This window comes from Grus americana, chromosome 2 (assembly GCF_028858705.1).
Source record: "Grus americana isolate bGruAme1 chromosome 2, bGruAme1.mat, whole genome shotgun sequence".
Classification (NCBI taxonomy): domain Eukaryota; kingdom Metazoa; phylum Chordata; class Aves; order Gruiformes; family Gruidae; genus Grus; species Grus americana.
The window spans coordinates 82,763,188-82,778,760 of record NC_072853.1 but is presented as its reverse complement, the minus strand read 5'-3'; the positions used below and the strand labels follow the sequence as shown (position 1 = coordinate 82,778,760).

At 45.1% G+C, this 15,573-nt stretch overlaps 1 protein-coding gene across 1 annotated transcript in view; it reads right to left on the bottom strand.

Moving 5' to 3' along the window:
- Positions 1-15,147, bottom strand: part of BASP1 (brain abundant membrane attached signal protein 1) — a 52,323-nt gene extending 37,176 nt beyond the window's left edge. Inside the window, exon 1 of the mRNA XM_054818086.1 lies at positions 14,951-15,147. The gene's annotated coding sequence lies outside the window, so the exon portion shown is untranslated. The remainder of the gene's footprint in view (positions 1-14,950) is intronic.
- Positions 15,148-15,573: the final 426 nt, after the last annotated feature.

Here is a 15,573-nt window from a genome sequence, read left to right as displayed (position 1 = left end):
AGCCCACCCTAAGGAGCTGCTGATTCACTTCAGCTGTCCTGCCTGCACCCTTGAGCTGGAAGCATCTAACACCATAGATGGGATTAGTTCTCAAATAAGGAAAAAATCCCCCACGCTGTAACGTAAATTTAAAATTTTCACGCTGTGTAATTTGCCTCTAACATAAAGTAGCGGAATCAGCTCCGTGGTTAAGAGTCGTGCCAGGCACTTAATTGGCAGCTGGGGACTTGAACATCTTCCCGGAAACTCCTACAAATAAAATAAAATACTGCAAAATGGCAGAAGGGGTGGGTATTTAATTTATGAATCCAAACAAAGACACTGGCTTTATACTAGAGCTACATGGTAAAAAGCTGCCCAGTCTCCCACAAGATTGGTATTTATGGCATTTTTATATGAGCTTTTGCAGTCACACAGGCAAAAAATGAGCCACAGGTTTAAACCCTTTGCTTAAAGCCAGTCACTTTATAAAAGAGTGTGTTTCAACTCTTCTCTGTCCTGTTCACACCTGGACCTCAGCTTTCAACACCTCGGTGAGTGCTCTGACCAAAGACGGTCTCTTGGCAATTGGTAGTCTATCTAGCACGGAGTAGCCGGCTCCATCAGCAGGGGCTGGGACTGACCCAACCAAAACTGGACAATAGTCTGCTGAATACTGCCCCCTCCCTGGAAGTGTCCAAGACCAGGCTGGATGAGGCTTTGGGCAACGTGGTCTAGTGGAGGGTGTCCCTGCCCATGGCAGGGGGGTTGGAACTAGGTGATCTCTGAGGTCCCTTCCAACCCAAACCATTCTATGATTCTGTGATTCCGTTACTCAGATGTTTTATGCAAGACAAGTCTAACATCCCAGCTAGCATCAGCAAGAGTAAAAATCTGAATCTCGGCTGTCCATATGGGTTTCTTATGCATTAAATTATTAGCTAGCTCAAAGTGGGTAAGTCTGTCCTTTTTTTCAGCTAGAAATAAAAACCTGTATGATTATTCCTACAGAATTTGAGCTGCAAGAACTCAAATATTTTCCAGTAGAAAACATTTCATTGAAAGATTCCCAGCCAGCTCCATCGTCATGGCCAAATCTCACACCTTTTTATGATAATCTTTTAAAAACATAAAAGAAAATAAAAATTATAAAGTCAAAAGTACTCTTCACTTGACTAGAAACTACTTACAGGATTTTATTTAAACTTTCCTCCTATCAGTATCACACTTTCCATTTGGTGGAAAAAAATGCAAAGCACATGGTACTACACGGGAAGCTACAAAATCTATTAAAATACATTCATTTTTCAAATAATTCACATTATAGTTTGTGCAACAAGTTTTCTTATTGCTGCACATCTTCAGGGCGCTTTACCAACAGGCATGTGATACATGCCTTTACTTTATTAACACTTGTTAGTCCATAGGCTTTGTATGCTATTGCATGCTTGAGGTCTTAAACCTCAAAACCCTATGAAGTGTGCTATTTATTAAGTGCTAGTTACCTTATGGTAGAAAATGGAAATGTTTTTACTATCCTGCTGTTGCAGATAGTAGTCTCAGAAGCATACTCTAATCCTGAAATACAAACTTGAGGGTTGATTTTAAAGTTCATGTTTATTTTCATTGGCCTGTCTCTTAAGTAGAAAAGGTTTTTGTAGAAGCAGACTAATTATGCCAGCCATATCTGGTTTATACATGTCAGATATTTCTCTATGACAAATCAGCCCAGCTCTGGATTTTAAACATCGGTATGCACATAATACTTAAAGATAAAAACTATTTTCTAGGGCCTATCAACCCTTGAATGACGTTCCAGCCTCGTCATTTTTTAGCACTTGATCTTGCTTACCTGTTGCCTGTACTGCAGAGCTCCATAAGGCAGCTGACAAAGCAGGCTTGGTCGGATGACTTGTGAACGGTTTTGACTGAAACCAGATTCATCACCAAAACACAGCTGAAGCCAGCTCCGACGCAGGATGCTGACTCAAACCCAGGACAATCAGTGAAAGGCCCACAACCACCCTAACCCACCATCCTCATTTAGTAGCTCCCACACAGAGATCTACTGCAGAGAAGAGGGCACTGCCTGTGTATACATTATAATACACTCCCTACATACCTTAGTATATACTACTGCATAGTAGTATGTGCTTGCATAGCCTAGTATATCTAGGACACACTCCCTCACTGCCGTAATGACTAGGTCTGCTGTTTCTCATGTACAGGTCCATGTACTGGGGAAAAAAAAAATCTCTGCTCTACAGACTATTCTGCAGCCTTTTGTGCCAGTTTATATGAGCTTATTAATATTAATAAGACCTAATGCCAGGGATTTTGTCTCTGACCAATATAATCCTAACCTAAGGCATATTTTTTTCTGACCTATCTACTCAACATGAAAACTACACTGCTGTACGCACTTACCTTCTACAGATTAAAAACATAATCCTTCTTCCTCTTCAGGCAGTAGGAAACTCACCTTCAACATCGATACTATCCAAATTAACCTACCATTGGTTTCTCAAAGGAACCAAGGAGGAAGATGGGAAGAAAAACAGATGACAGAACACTGAGATTTAATGTTTCGGTAAATGCTTACGTATTATGATTGCAAACACAAACACTGTTATATCACATAAGAGCATCAGACTCAATCAGTGCTGCCCACCCAACCATCCAAAATACTGTGGAATTCTAGCGGCTCACAGCTCTGACTTTATTAGTACAATTCAGTAAGATTCAAAGCAAGTACTCGCTGCTCAACAACATAAATAAAACCGGAATGAAGCCTACAGCTCTAGTTCTGCTCCCAAACACACCTCCCTCATTGAAAACTTTACTTTAGTACACACTGTTGTGCACGGCTCAAAATCTATATGTCCCTGAATAATCTAACAATTAGCAGCGAAACGAAGGTGAGCATTTCTTCATCTCTAATAATGCCAAGATATGGGCAGCTAGCCAAGAATCTGGTTCATTAAACAGAAACATACCTGCAACTGCTTCTTAAGAGCACAACAGTATTTCCAGTAGGCACACATGGAAACTAAATAAATCTCAGGTTGCCCTCAGGTACAAAAAGGTTGATTGATTTCAAGCACATAGTCCATAGTAGCTGCAGCATGGATAGCCCCTGGTATTGAACCAGGAACTTCAACGGCAGCTGCCCACCTGCACACAAAAGATAGACTGCACAAAGATATTTGTTCAGCTAAACACTAAGTCTATTCAAAACCATTTATGAATGCACACCAAGGATTTCTTTAGAAATGAGCCTAATTTATATCAGGCTTAACCTTCAAAGCTATTGTTATTATGCCATTAAGTTTGAGCAACCATGTGTTGAAAACGTGTGCATAGCCTTTGTTACGCGGTTAGAGCCTCCACTCATCTGTGGAACAACCCAGCAAACGTCTCTGCAGCCTATAGATTAAGTAACAAAAGACATCCTAGTGTAATATCAATCAGAATTACACAGCTGTCCTCAGACGCAGTCACAAAATTTCATCCTGGGCTTACAGAGTACAATTTTCAAGCACAGCCACATGACTACATATCACTGTCTGAAATAAAATTTAGGAACTGAAAAGCCTCAATCATTTTTGTAAGCTTTACTCCCCTTCTTGCACATCAGACCCAATTTGAAGAATAGCTCAAACTTACAGCACATTTCAGGAATTCTGTCACAAGTGCAACAAGAAATCTCTGTGTAACAACCTATGCTGTTCAGCATCAGTAAATTAAATCTCCTCTTGCGAGGTCTAGAAAAGCCTTATTTGTGTATTTCTTTCTAGCACATACCATATCCATAAAGCATCTTAGCAGAGATCTTTATCTTTTGATCTCTATTTTAACAGAGCTCAGACATACTGCCAATAAATTAGTACGCTTGGGAATGATTTTGTTTCAGCTGAACTAATTTCTCTGCACTCAAGAACAAGCTCGCTCCAAAGGTTCCCCATATGCCTGGTCCCACGAACCACAGGGCTGGAAGGAACCTCAAGAGAAGTCTCAATAGTCCCTCTTCTTGCCCCAAGGCAGAATGAGTTACATTTAAGTGATCTCTCGCTGGTTATTTTCTTACCTCTTAAAATAATGATTCTGTTCTTTACACTGCACAAAACCAATGTGTTCATTTTCCCTTTTCATAGGCCTTGTTTGATCACTCTTATTGTTTACATGTGCATCCACTTGAACGGTATCACTCTTTTATGTGGCATATGACCCGTGCAAGTAATATCTTTCAGCGCACAGTATATGAAAGGAAATTCTTAGATGTCCATTTTAGCACAGTCAAAAGGCAATTTATTCTATTTTGGTTGCAAACACTTAGCACAACTAGGGAGTGGACCTCTGTTATCCTTGTTGTCCCTTTCTGGTCAACAAAATCTTCTTTATGGCAATTCTGATCATATATTCTTTATGGCTACCACGTACTGTCTTTATTAGAAATTATTCCACAGACAAGGAATTTTTACTATGATTTATTAGTTTCAAATTATTCAAATTATTTTAATTCAGGTTACCGACCATCTTCCATCTGTTACAGAGCAAAGGGTAAATACTTTCCATAGAGAGGCTAAAGTTATGTTCATCTGCTCAACAGCGGAAATCCCATTTCTTGCTAGTTACTTGCACAGTTACTTGCTAGTCCTTAGTGGCAGAACAGAGGAAGATGCCTCCTTGTTTCCATGAAAGGCTGTAACGTGCTTGTAAGTGATGAGGTGTATTAATAACCAAAAAAAATATTCCACCATGTTAATTAAGATGAACTCTCTGTATTTTTTATTTCAGATGAAGGGCAGCTGGGAGGTATTCCCGGCTGTGACTCCATAACTTTGAAATATAGTCTCTTAGGAACCATGAACAGATTTAACCACAAACAGCTAAATGCGCCTAGATACATGAAGTTATATTTAACTATCTCCCTAGCTAATTAGATCAGGGAACCAGAATCATATGGCTAGATTAATTAATATAAAACAGGGCATTTGTAATAATTAAGTTAGCTATTTGGTCTCCTTTCCAGTGCAGGGAGCCAACGGACATCGTTAGCGCAGCAGCCGCTGCCTGGCACTTCAGACCCTGTTTGCCCCAGGGATGCAGTCCCACCAAAGCCACCGTGTTTGCAAGACAGCACAGAAGGCTCCTGTGGCCAGGCTCATTTTACTTGTTTGTTGGAAGAAGAAGATCGAGCAGCCAGAGGAGCGCCTTCCCTGGAGGAGTCCCTGAGGCTGCTCAGAGGAGAGAAGGTTTCCAGAGATGGCGGAGTGAGACAGGCAAGAGATTCAAGCCGGGAACCTGCAGCTCAGGAACAGAACTAAAAATGCTGTGAGGAGCATGTAGCAGACCCCAAAGGTGCTGGAAAGGAAGTTCAGGACCAGGGAGGACTGTGGACATTTGCTCCAATGCAGAAAACCATGGCCTCCTTGAAACCAACATTAGTATTTGGAACTTGCAAGGGCTCATGGGCAGAGATCAGGCTACAAATAAACCTTTCATCTATTATTTTGGTTCTCTAATCATTGTAAGTTTTCTTTATTTAAGGAGTTAATTAACTGAAATGACTAGTTGTAATTCTAATGAAAATAATGTCCTTGGAGTTTTTTGGTCTTCTTTGAGAGCTCAGTGTACAGGAGATGATCTAAATTGATCCACCTCAGTTCTCTGGCCCCCTACTTGGGGACCCTCCACAGTGACCAAAGACTATTTTGTGGTTTTAGTCTGTAGCTACAAACTTGTACTTCAAAAAAAAGGCATATATATTTGCCATCATGAACTCATTTGGCCCGAACACGGCCCTCATCTTGATGGCATTCATAATGAATTTGCACAGCAATCATGCTGTTGTCTACATCATTTATAGATGTTATGCTTTCTTTGGACACAATGAAAATCTCAAGCAATTAGAAGTAGATCCAAAGAAGGGTTTGTCTATGAAAGAAACTCAGGCCAGTGTAACTGTGACAGCTACTGCCCTTTATGCAATACGCAGCCCAGCAAAGCCACAGCTTGACAGACAAGCTTTGTCTATTATAATAGCAAACGTTTCCCCTAAAAGTGTGTTTTGGAAGGTTTTGCAACTCACCGATGTAGTTTAATTATGATCTTGCAGCAATCTGTATAATGGCCTACAGGAGTCAAACAAATCCAGTTCTTCTTGAAAATAAGACTGACAAAGCAAGCTATCACATACAGGTTTTGGGTTTGGTTTGGGTTTTTTTTTTCATTTAGTCAAGAGCCAGTTTTGCTTAAAACTAAAACAATATGTAAAAAGGAAAAATTTCTATTCCCTTTCAGTCAGCAGGAGAAATCACATTAATATTTTTCAAGTGATAAGAAGTTAAAAGTGTTGAATGCTTTTGGCTGGCGGAGGTCCAAGATTTCCATATTGTTACAGAATTTGCATAAAACTTTGTTTAAGATCAAGTTCTCATGTTGATATGATCTCACTCTAGTGAACACCTAGATTTGGGAGCCATATCCAGGCAAACGGTTGGGGTCTAGTAGCATTAGTTTTAGAGTTCAGAATTAAAGTTTTGCAATAAGTGGTTCTGTTCTCATATCTCTGTTTATTACACAGGAATGACAGCACACACTTAAGCTTATGACATAGATTCTACTGTGTTCTGCATATCTGCTAACACACATATTGCATGTTACTGTGTGATTAACAAGGTGTTCTCTGAAATAGGTTGAGGTAGTCCACAGCTGAAAACGTGGACTTCTAGAAAGGATAACCAAGGGCAACGGCAACATAGCCACTGTGATAATTTAATTGAAATACAGACAAATGATCTACAGGGACATGGCAAGGAAGGATACAGAGCCAAAGTTAGCTGAAAAATGAGTAAGCACTAGCTTGAAGACACCAAAACTTTTTTTACTGTGACACATTCACAAATATGCACAGAGATGATAAGGTACATCCCAACATGTTAGAATACAAAGTTTCGACCAAGAAGCATATTGAGTGGCTTCTTTAACCACAAGAAAATGTGCCAAATAACTTTGGTTTTTAAGTAGAAAAGAAATAAAAGCTGCTGAGATAAATATTTCTATTTTCAGATTGTAAATTTACTGTCATTGTTTCACAGCAAACTCCTGGAAAGACTTTCTTCCTGAACCACAAATCTGTCAGTGCAGAACTTCCTTTGCTCCCTATCACCTCTGTGTTTTAGATGGTGAGGCACTCGGATGTTCAGCCTCTTGCCTCACACGGTCAATGGCTGTGGGAGAACATGCAAAGCCAGTTCGTTTCCCTCAACACCATCCTCCATCTGTCAACTCCAAGTTAGAACAGAGATGGCAAGTATTTAAAGAGACAATATTTATCTTGCTTCAAGCAAGGGGGATCCATTATCTTTGTCATTTGTTGACTGATATGTTTGCTTTTCTCCATAATGCCTTGGTGACAGCATGGTTTCAAGAGATGTTTACAGAAACACCTATAGGTGATTTGCAGTAGAGTTTGAACCCTTGGTAACAGAAGCTACCTCAACACTGAAGGCCACTTTCAAGACATTGTGCCGTAGTGGATTGTCAATACAGTGTATTGTTCAGTCAGGAATGAGACACGCTGAGGAGTGTCACATTTCTCTTGCCATCACCACGAATAATTTGTTCATGAATCTGTCAGTCACTGACATCCACAGAAAAGGATGACAGCTAAACTTTCAGTGACCTAATAATTATTCTAGTGCTTATAAAAAAAAATACTGTAATATTAGTTTTCTTGAGCTCTGTTGAAGTTTTACTCAATATTACATGCACGGGGAAAGACTACATTCGGGTGAGCTTTCGTATTTCAGTGCACATGGCAGTTCTTAGCTTGGTTCTAAAAGTATTATTCATTAAGGCAATGTCATCAGTTCAAGGCAACTGGATGTAAAGCATGGAGCCACTATGCAGAAAGCTGAATGTTCCTCTAAATATCACCTAGGGAAAACAGCACTGAGGAAATCATTAAAACGTACAATACTGGTGGAACATCAGATGGCCACAAGCAGCTTAAAAGGGTTCTGCTGATACCTCTACACTGTAGGATTGTTTTCTTCAAGGTGAAGATCCCTGAGAGCAGGAAATAAGAAAAGGGAACAGAGTGCAGGAACAGAGAATGGATAAATCCTTCCCTGCAAATAATACCAGATCCATCAGAAAAAAATTGTCTGCATGGACAAATTCTCACTCTCCTTGAACTCTCGCATCCTACATGCAGTTTTCTAGAGCCATCAGGATGCTCTTAGCTATGAATGCTGGAGTTATGCAGAGCACGTATGGACTGCAAACAAGGAAAGAGTTTCCACATGTGCTTCAGTCCGCTAATTCAAGCATTTGAATTACAGGCTCAGGGGCTATCCTGGGCACTCAGGGACACTGCAGAGGCCTCACGTGCTCCTAGTGAAAGCTCCTAGTAAAACAAAGTTACAAACGAGCAGTACATTCTCCTCCATCTCAAGCAAAGTATGGAATGGAAGAGCTTGGAAAATCTGGCCAGATTTTCATTTTTACACTCTGGGGAGCCATCGTCTCCCTCGCTTCACAGGGCTTGTAGATGTGAAGAGGAAAGCAGTAGCCAACGGGCAGCTTTCTCCCACTCTTCAGCGAGAGCAGCTATTCCCAGCGCGGGCTGTACGTTCACTGCTGCGGAGTTTGCACACAGGGCTGAGCGATGCTGCTGGAGGAGAACAAGCCCCACTCTCTCAGCCCATCTGGTTCGGAAGCCTGATTGTTAGAGCAACTAGCACATCTTCCCTGTTTGCCTCAGCTTTTATGGTGACAGCACAGAAACCCAGAAGATCTGTTTTCCCCACCTCAGAGCTCACTGAATTTGCTTCCTCCCACCAGCTCAGCACAGTTAGTAGCAGAAGTCAATCATGCACTTAACCAGTGCTGGCCAAAATACAAGCAACAGGAAACTTTGCATATGAATGGGGAATGCCAAAATCATCTGAGCACCACATCTAGTGGTGACAGGTTTCCCCCTATCCTTTTCCAGACTCCTAGCTTTATACCACCTCTAGCCTGTTTCTGGTTTTGTTTTCTTTCTCCTGGAATGACTTGCTTCACTGCTTTGAGGAAGGATGATTACAGGAAGCTGATGTAGCAATTCTCAGGCTCCAGTCTGTCTTGGACAAAGAGATGTACCAAAGGGTTTCTCATGGCTTTACTCCCCCTGATGTGTTCGCAACTGGGTTTTCACCATTTTCTACATCCTGATTTGCATTTGTGTATGCTTTTCTAAGGTAGTTAGATGAGAGAGATGTGTATCAGTTCTATTATTGCTGATCCATTTTTTGTCTTGTCTAACTTTGCTTGATTTCTTCTCCATAGTTCAGCAATCAAATTCGTCTAGCAGATGCACATCTACAGCATCCTGCCATGCGACCATCTTCTACTTCATCTTAGAACAGTTAATAACATCCAGATGTAATTTTGAATATGAGTCCCTCCTTCACCCACCAATCACCTAAGGAAAATAGTAACAGCAGAAAATAAATTCACAACCTAAACCCAGGCTCTATCCTTTTGCAGGGGTTATGCTCCACATCCCATTGAGCATTTAAGGACTATTGAAACAGGACATGGCCAGCAGCCCACTGATTTTACTACTTGTACAGAAGTGGCTTCCATTTGTCATGTAAAGTCATGACGGTATAGAATTCTGTCATTAAAATTAATCCTATGGGAAGCACTGCCGTTATAGTTCCTAGGCTTTTGCCTGGAGTAAAAGGTTATGCTTCAACATTGCATTCACATCCTCTTCCTGCCAATGCGTTGGTACTGCAGCCACCATCATGACATCATTAGCAAGCATCCATCAACATACTTATAAAAAGTAGCAAAAGGTAGGTGGTTAAGTCCCAATCTTATTACACATTCAGTGTTGCATCCTTTGTAAGGACAGCAAGTCTGTAATCAAAATGAAGCTCCTACCATCAGTCCTACGGTTTACATTAAGCGCCAAGCACACGCTGCTCTGAACAACTGCTAGGGCAGTGTACATAAAATCTAATTTTTTGAAAAGACATTCAAATTCCTACAGGGTAAACCAAAATAAATCCCTGGATCAGCAGATCATACTCATATGTGGCACTACTTACCAGGCTAAAATCTAAACTATGCAGTGTGTGACTGAAAAGCATGTGGCTTTCCCAACGCTGCAGCGCTGGTGAGGTACCTGGTAGCCTACACCCAACAAGTCAGATCAACTATACAGCCTACTTCATTTCTATTCTGCAGAACACAATCCCAAAGACATCAAAAGAGACTGGCGTCTGATTTATATCCTAAGACAGAAGGTTTTTATTAATAAAACTGTTTCCTCAGAGTTAAATTCCATTAACCATACTTAAGAGGGAATTACTACACATCTTGCTCCCAGGCAAAACCTGACCATTCCACATGTGTTACAAATCAGTATCTCTTTACATTTATTGGTGTGCTGAAGAAAGTCAAAGGATTTTATTTTCAGAGTCTGGCAAGTCAGGAATCTTTCATGTTTGAGGAATCATGTTGCTATCAATCAGTTTCTATTTTAAACTCATGAATTTTCATATCAAATAACCAGCAGCTACATTTTTATACTAACCGCATTTCTCCATCTTGAAGTAAGAAGCTTAGCTGGCATCACGTTTTTAAGACAGACAGCTGTGAGATACAAGATGCTGTAGAGAAGACTTTAAAGTCCTTTCCATTCTGCACAAGGTGTTTCCCCCCTTCCTCCCCCTGCATTTTTTTTTAATCTTGAAAGCATTTCCTACTAATGCATGAAACCTCTATTATGCTGCATATGGTTTCTATTTTCAAGTCTCTAATGCTTTCAGGAATTTCTTTGATTTCTCTACTTGTTACCTCATTCTTGTCATCCCTGATTGACAGAGAAGAAGCAACCCTCCCCCCCCAAGTTTTCTTTCTTTAGTTATGAAGCTGTCTTAATGCATCTGTACAGTACTTCAAAATGGCCTGCCTTTACTACCCTTGTAGGAATGATGGTAGGGCCTTGAATGTTGGTTGATAACTCTTCATTACCTTTTAATAGCATCCAGTTTTCTTACTTGAAGAACTCAGATTTTAACCATTAAATTTACAGTGCACCCAAGGACACCACATTTACACCTACAGACCTAAATCAAGACCTGGGATTTGCGCACAAATTTTTACGTACAAATGTAGCGTCCTCTTCTTCCAGATGGAGAAAAAAAATATTCTGAAATACCTGTTTTCAAAATTAGTGCAAAATCAGTTTTCAATGGCAAATTTCCAAATAATTAGTGGCTCAATGGTAGCTAAATGCCTGAAAATGTAGCCACACAGAACTCTCCCAAGATTTCATGGGAAAATCCCATGGGTGTTTGCCATCAGGGCATGGGTGGATGCCTGCACAAGGGAAGAATTTAGCATTGTTCAGACTGAAACAGTCCTGTACACAGGAGGCTCTGCTGAAGGACTTCATGGTTTACTGCATGGGGCAAAGCTACTAGTGGAACACAGCACAAACACAAGAAGCTTCACTTGGAAAATACAATTTATTCCAGAGACTTAATGTTGAAAGACCAAAACACACAAATACTTAAGGACTACAGATAGCTCTAGAAATGGTTCTGAAATTATTGAGTGTGCACACTCTATAATCTCAGGGAAAGGCAATGCTCCAAAGGTATGCCACCTTCTGAAATAAATCAATCTTATCACCAGGTTGCTTCAGTGGGTGTTGCATTTCAAACGCAAAGACGCATGGAAAGAGAGGCAAGAAAAAAAATAAAAGGAAAAAAAAGCGCACCTGATCATTGCTTCATGCAATAACAGGAACAGTAATTTTACCAATTTTACCTTTTAATGTTGATTTTATTTTAACTGGATATGATATGCTCAGAGGTTCGTATCAACAGAATAATCTGCTGCATGATTGCTTTTTGGCAGCTACGTGCAATTTCCCTGAATTACACAATCACCTATTTCATACATGAAGCATACAAGAATAGACAGAGACACCATGAATTACTCAACGCTTTGGGTTTATTCTGTCCACAGACCAGAATCGGTGCTCTGCAGTGAAACTAAAACAGCCAGACAAAACGAAAATATTCACTGCATGCAATCCAGTAGGTAGGAAGATCACAAAGCAAAGCTTCTCCCTCATACGAAGTTCTGTGAGACAATGAGTAGAGACAGCAAGTGCAAAAACCTTTGGTCATGTCCTTGCTTCTTCCTTTTCCCTCACCCCTAAAGCTTGGAGGGTCTGCCCAAAATTCTCAGAAATACCCTGAATACAAAAGGATTGTGTGGGTCAAGGTATCTCCACTGGAGACAGCAGCAGCAGATGGCACTCCCAGCCGACGATCTCACCGCTCCCGTGCTTAATGGGGAACAGCTATACTGGGGAAAAAAACCCTCAGTGTTTGAAGCCTGGCCACTGGTCTGGGTGGTACCTGGCCAGCATCTGGCAAGCAGAGAGGGGACCTTAAGACAGGTTTTAGGGCTCCGATGGCAGTGCTTCTTCAGAAGAGACCTTAACTGAAAACACTGGAAATACCAAGTAATCATGCCTTGGGGTGCATGTTTTCCAGTGAATGTTCATCACCCTAGAGGGGAAGCAATAGAATCCCCTGCCACCCTCTGTTTTGGAGCCCACTCACAATACTCTTTTGTCATCTTTAACTCCGGCTTGACAAATACACCCGTTCTCTATGGTCAGAAACTAACTGTCATTTGCTTACAAAATTACCCATTTCCAACAGGCTTCAGCATGCTCACCCTAAAGAGAAACATATATACGAATTCTGGACAAAAGCATCTGCTGGGAAGGAAGAGGTGCGGAGGAGGAACGAGCACCGATGCCAGCATCGACATGCAACAATTCGAACAAAAGAGATTTCAAGATGTCGCACTAACACACACACACCCCCCCAAAAAAAAAAAAAAAAAAAAATCTTCCTCTTGAAAGATTGCTTCCCCTCGGCAGAGGGAGATGCTTCAGGAGACCGCCCGGACACGCAGAACACGAGTGTCTCCCCCTAGACGGAGCCCGGCAGCAAGCACGTCCCCGCGGCGTGGCTGCTTCACAGGGCACCCAACTGCGGCACGGTCACTGCACCCACTCCGCCCTCTTTGACCGAAAGGACCCCTAAACGGACCCGCGCTGCTGTAGAGGGCCCCCCTGCTCCCTCTTTTCCGCGCCGCCCCCCAAAGGCCGTTTTGCGGGGGGAAAGGGGGGGGAGTTGGAGCCCTGGGCGGGGGAGCGCTGCGGGCACCCCGCAGCCACTCGCCTTCCGCCGACCGAAACCTGCTGCGGGCGGGGGGCAGCACCGCCTTCCTTTTCCTTTTCAAAAATGCCAGATTTTGTCTCGGCGAGGTGAGGGGCTGCACGGGGCGGGGGGACACGGACGGGTCCGCTCCGCCGTCGCGCACGGTACCAGATGCCAAAAATAAGCCGGGCGCAGTGCGGGCACTGAAGGGTGTCGGCGTCCCACTGGGACGCCCCCATTTACCTCCCCCGGGGCCGGGTGAAACCCCGGCAAGACCGGGGTGCGGGGGGGGGGGGGAGGGGGTAGAGGGGGCGGCCCGGGGGTCGCAGCGCAGCGCGGCGCCTTTGTTCCGCCGCCGGCCCCAACCCCGCCTCCGCGCATGCGCTGGGCAGAGACAAAGGCGCGGGCAGGGGCGGTGGGGCGTCAGTCATCCCCCCCCCCCCCAGGCTCCGCGCTCCCGGCACTGGGCAGCGGCCCCCGCGGGGCGCCCACTCGGCGTGGCGGGTGGGTGGATGGCTGTCCCCTCCCCCCCCCGCGTGAGTCGCCACGCCCAGATGAGGCACGGGGAAAGTTCCTTGCGGGAGCCGCGTCTGAAACACGCGTGTGCGTGGGGAGAGGCGACACGGCGGGAGGAGAAAGAAAAAAAGGTGGTGGGGAGGTGTAGCTTGCTTTGGTGGGGAAAAACGGAAAATGGGGTAAAAGGGGGGGGGGTCTGTGGGAAGAGGGGGGCGGCATTCGATGAATATTCATGGCAGAAGCGCACCGAGGAGCGGGGCGCCGTGAGCGGAGCAGCACCGGGGGGAGGCAGCGGCGGTCCCTGCCCATTTTGCCGGCCGGTCCGTAGCCCCTGCCCAGGCGGGACTCGGGGCAACCGAGCCCTCAAAACCCTGGCATAACGCCCCGCCAAGAACAGGGATCAAAATCGCCGTCGCGTCCACGCGCACGCGTGACCGCGAAGGCAGCGCCGCTCCTTCGCTGCTTCACTGAGAACAATCCCATTGTTGCGAGCCACAATGGGCACGCGCCGCCCCGCGCCTCGCCGCTACCGCGGGCTGCGCTCCTCCGCACGCCCGGCCCCGCCCGCCGCCCCCCGCAGCGCCGCACCGCGCTCCCGGCACCGGGGCGCCGGCCCCGCCGAGCCCCCCGCGCAAGCCGCCTGGTCCCCCGGCGCCTCCCTGCACCAACCACCGACACCCCCCACCCCCCCCCCCAGCCGCCCTGCCATGTTCCTAGCGTGGTGCGTTTTCTTCTCCGAGCGCTTCGTTTCGTGGAGAGGTTTGGGGATCCTTTTTTTTTTTTTTAAGCAGCTTCTCTTCGGAAACAGACTCAAGGCACCGAAAAGGAATTGGACATAAACCACTGTTTTTCCCACCACACCCATCGCTACCCGCGCCCCCACCCCCCCCACCCCAAGAAAGGCTTATCGGGCATTTAAATTTCACGGCATAGCCTTCCGTCTGTTTTGTGCCTCGAACCCGCTCCTGGGCGGTCTCCCTCTCGAGGAATCGAGCTCCTCGCAGCGATACTTCTAAAATGTGCCCGGGCAGGCGGCTCCCGGTCTGCTCCGCTCTCCCCACTCTTTCCAATTCAAACGCACATCTGTCTCCTTTCTCCACATCCGAGACAACACGGGCGGGGGGGGGGGGGGGGGTGTGATAAAAAATCAAAAGCTCTCGGGCTCTGCTATATAAATGGCATAAGTGAGATATACCGCTTCTTACCTTTTTATGTTTTTCCGCTCTCCCCCTCTGTGTATTTGTGTGCTGGGGTGTCACAAAGAGAGTCCCAGGTAGCCCAGTGCCCGCTCGGCTTGCTCTGAGTGCTGTGGCTCTCCCCCGCTCGCTCGCCGGGACTGGAGTGACTAGTGCCTGCTGGAGCAATGCTGCCGCTACCGCGGCTGCTGCCTCTGCATTTCTCACTCTCCCCCCCCTCCCTCTTTCCCTCCCTCCCTCCCCCCTTCTCTGTCACAGTCTGTGGGCAGTTCAAAAGCCACACGCACTTATTTATTTATTTTTCAGGAGATGCGCTGCGCGATGTTCACGCTTAGGGGGCGCACGGACCCCAGATTTTAAATCCTTGCACGCTGTGGGAGGACTTGCTCGGAGGTCCGCAACGCACCGTGTAACCTTACCCTCCCCCGCCCCCTCCAAAAATATAATCTCGGGAAGGATCCCGTCGAAGAGGGGACGGTGAGCGGCAAGGGCGAAGCCAGCCTTCCTGCCCCAAGGAGAGCGGGCGCGGTGTGGGGGCCACACGCCGAGGTGCGAGGCTCACCGCCACCCTCCACACCCGCGCCGCGGCGGGGGCGGCTGTGCTGGCTGTGTCCCGTGGGGCGGCGGCGGGC